At 45.5% G+C, this 4,111-nt stretch overlaps 1 long non-coding RNA gene across 1 annotated transcript in view; it reads right to left on the bottom strand.

Moving 5' to 3' along the window:
- Positions 1 to 985: 985 nt before the first annotated feature.
- Positions 986 to 4,111, bottom strand: part of LOC114060697 — a 5,434-nt gene continuing 2,308 nt past the window's right edge. Inside the window, exons 2-3 of the long non-coding RNA XR_003571940.1 lie at positions 3,567 to 3,630; positions 986 to 2,134 (exon numbers count right to left, since the gene is read on the bottom strand). This is a non-coding gene — a long non-coding RNA (uncharacterized LOC114060697). The remainder of the gene's footprint in view (positions 2,135 to 3,566; positions 3,631 to 4,111) is intronic.

Here is a 4,111-nt window from a genome sequence, read left to right as displayed (position 1 = left end):
GCAGACTGGATCAAACTGAGGTGGAGATAGAGTCAAACAGCTGAAGAGATTTAGAAAGCACATTGAAAAGTTGCTCTGCTTTGATAAAGATGTGACAGACGTGACTTTTGGAAGGTGAGGCAGATTCGGTTTCAATCATTTTTGCTCCACCAGAGCTAATTACTGGGTTGGAGTTGGTTAATGACAGCATTGAGCATTTGTGCTTTCCAGACACGGATATCAGGGAGTTTGGAGCCAGCACAGGATGTTCAGTTCCGTTACTTGACAGCTGGGAAGGTACATTTCACCTGGGTAAACTCACACCAGCACATCAGGCTGGGTGGGGAAGTCACCCACGGGAAGCTGCAGCAATTTTTAAATTCAGGCAAGAAGAAAAACGCCTCCAGTTTCACTTTTAGCTCCAGCTGCACTGGTGGGTTGTACAGCCCGTGATAACAGACCCTGACCAAAACTGTAAGAGCAATTTCAGGGGAAAAAGCACGACCTAACCAGTTCAGTATTCAGTTTCCTTGTAGGCTGATGGAGTACACAGCCAGCCAGTTTGCACCAGAATAAAATCATCAACTCACTCAATTCCAGCATACGTATCATTAAATTCAGAGCTAGACTTGTCTTGCTAAAGGAAAAATTAAGTTTCCTTCAATCTTAAATGTTGCATGTTGACCATAAGTCTACTACATTTTATATCCCCATGTATGAATTGGTTTGAAATTTATTCTAAGCACAGTAATGCAGTTTATTTTGTATATCAATACCTGTGGTGATGTGTTACAAATTATTAACCTCTCAGTACTTCAAAACTCGAGAACCCAAGGTGAGGAAGGAGGCAATGTATTTTTAGGAACCTAATGATTAACTGCTGCAACTACACACACTCACAAAAAGAAAGTGAGAGCTTTTGTTCTCTTCATAAGCAAAATGTTCCTCAAATACATTGTGGTTATGGCAGGTTAGTTTGCACCTTTGGGTCATTTTCTAGTATTTACCTTAAAAGCTTCCATTAAAATACAATTTCCACTGCACATATTTATGCTCTCTAGTGTTAATGTCTTTTATTTACATCTGCAATTAGCAACGAACTAGAATTAAAAAAAAATAAATATATGAAATAGGTATAACTCCCATGTACAGCAAGTCCTGAAAGCAGCACTTTGCAAACACTGCTGTACAAGGTCACAGCTGCATTATTTACAAATCCTATATCCTGAGTACAGTCATTGCACCCAACCTTTCCTCTGCACAAGACTTTAAACTTCCCATTTCCACTGCAGCTTCTTTTCCCACCTGCCTGGATATCAATACACAAAACTGACAGCTCAAAAGAGTGGGAAATCACTGTTTCAGCTGCGAAGGGTTTCCATTCCCAACATCCCAGAATGCTTCCAACAGCAACAAAAACGCCAAAGACACCTCAGGACAAATGCAAGAGGAACAACAAAGCAGAACGCTGAACTCCCTAGAGAAGGCAGGAACGGGCTTGCCCTTCCAGAGATCTGGAATGCAAATACTTCCATTTGGCTTCACTAGGCCTGGATAATACCACTGGCACCACTCCTGTGCTCTACCCCAATTATTGAAAACCAGTTGTCTCAACGCAAGAAGCCAAATGACATCAGCAGTGCCCATCCAAGGTCAAACTCCACAGTCATCCAGCCACAAACACCCTCGTGCACGCTGACAATCAGCTCCTATGAGTAAGCACTGGACTGGGATTACATCTGCATCCCAGCTGGATAAGTCTCCTTGTCAGCTAATGCTCTGTCCTACATGTTTTGGTATGACAGAGGTGTACAAACTGCTGGAGAACATGATTTTTTTTTCCAAAAGCACCACTTCCAATTTCAAACACCCAGCACACGGACACTGGTCAAATCTGCAGCTCAGCCCCTAAATCACGAGCACAAATTTAAATTCAGGTTGTCCCACTCTCCTTCCCTCCCATCCTGTACTATTACCTTCTCCAATCTTTCAAAGTACTCTCTGATGAATCCCATGGGTCTTTCAGGTCTCACTGTGCATAACTGTACAATACAATCCTTCAGAAGCTGTTGGATGTTGTGTTTTTGGATGTAAAGTTCACACTCCCGAAGGCTACGCTCCTCCTCGCTGCTGCTGCTGCTGGAAGCTGCCATTGCTGAAGGGAAGAGAAAGAGAAAGTTAAATAACTAGTGACAACAAAGATGCTGCTGCCCAGAAGAAAGTTATGCTGTGTTATCCTGCTGATATCACAGCATAAAACTACCTTTACCTGCCAGAGCAGGAACTAAGCTAAACAGTGAAAGAAAAGGCTGGGAACTTATTTAACACCTAGAAAGAAATCCAAAAATCTGGGGGCTCTACAGCCACAGCAGGAAAAGCATTTGCTTGAGCTGAGAAAGCTTCAACAACCCAAGCCCTGTGAGCACTCCAAGCCAGGGAAGGTTCCACCTGAAGTTGCTGCCGCTTAAACTGAGTATCTTGTAGGGCTGGAGGCTCCTGTGTGGGGTCAGGGGGATGGTGGCCAGGGGAGAGGTGGGTGGAAGCAGGAAATCTGAGAGGCCAGAATGGCAACTATTCGGAAGGGAAACATGTTAAGGTTGAAGCCAGAGCCAGTTCTCCAAATGTCAGGGCAGAGCCTTGGCGTAACTAACGGAAGTTACGGAATTAGAAGCATCACTCCTAAAAACCCCCCTCTCCGGTTTAAACGGGTCCCTCCTTCATAACTTATTTCATGGGCACACTGCAATCCCAACAATGCTCTTTCAACTGTAAATAATGAAGAGCATAGCTTAAAACACATCTGTGATGGTGCCAGGCTTTTACAAGACTTTACAGGGGCAGGTGGGACACTTTCAAAAATGTTTGTAGGCAGTTTTTTCCTCCCTTTCAGGGTAGCGGGGGGGGGCTACTGGGGGACTTCTGCTGGATGCTTCCCCCATGTCCCATGGAGCCAAAGATGAAACCAGCCCTGGCCAAGGCCAAGCCCGCCAGTGACAGATGTAGAGCCTCTGGGATGATGTATTTAGGGAGACAGGGGGAAATGGATACTTCAGCTGGAGAAAGGAGTGGGGATACGTGACAGAAACAGCCCTGCAGACCCCAAGGTCAGTGCAGGAGGGGCAGAAGGTGCTCCAGAGGCTTGAGACGGGCCAGGAGTAAAGTTAAGGCTGGGAAGAAGGAAGGAGGGCAGGAAGGTGTTTGTAAGATCTGGCTTTATTTCTCATTATCCTACCCCAATTTGATTGGTTTAATTTATCACCAACTTCCCCAAGTCGAGTCTGTTTTGCCTGTGATGGCAATTGGTGACTTATCTCAATCCACGAGCCTTTCCTTATGTTTTCCTTCCCTTGTCCAGTTGAGGAGGGGAGTGATGGAGCAGCTTTGCCGGGCACTTAGTGTCTAGCCCAGATCAACCAGCCACAAGGTGACAGAACCATTTACATATACATATATGTGTAAATATACATATATACACATACAGATATTTCATGTAATTTTTTCTTTCATAAGGGAATTAGCACTGTGAGATCTAAAGAAACGGGAAAGAACTTCTCAGGGCATTTTTGATGAAATATAAAGGAAGTTACCTGGTACAGGGACCGTGGCAGCAGCTTATTAATACACAGTAGGATATGTTGATCCCGGGATCAGCTTTTGAAAGGGGGAAAAAAAAGGGATTCAGTAAAAACATCTTTCAGAAATGACAAGTCACTGAAGTCACGTCATGGGTTTTATCCTGCTGAGGCAGCAGCAGAGAAACCCAGGGCACAGAGGCAACACAAGGCTATGCCCCTGCGAATTCTGCTGCTGGAGATTAGGGAGTTAACTCCGAACTGCCAACACTTCGGACAGGTTTCATTCCTGTCACGCCTAATCCCTGCTCAAGCACACACACACACGTGCATTTTGTGTTGCATAAACACCAAAAGCGTGGCCTTCGCAGGGGCTGAGAAAGCGCCCAAGAAAAAAAAAAAAAACTTCTCCAGCGGCCCCTTTTGCTCCGCAGCCCCGCACCGAGGGTCAGCGCCAATTAAACAGCCCCGGGGGGACACCCTGCGTGCAGCACACGAGCCGGGCGACCCCGGCACGGAAAACAAAATGTCACGGGCACGGTGAAACCTCCAGTGTTTCC

This window comes from Empidonax traillii, unplaced genomic scaffold (genome assembly GCF_003031625.1).
Source record: "Empidonax traillii isolate 1590-97213 ecotype Southwest subspecies unplaced genomic scaffold, ASM303162v1 scaffold286:size1162393, whole genome shotgun sequence".
NCBI lineage: Eukaryota > Metazoa > Chordata > Aves > Passeriformes > Tyrannidae > Empidonax > Empidonax traillii.
This window is presented reverse-complemented; position numbering and strand designations above follow the sequence as displayed.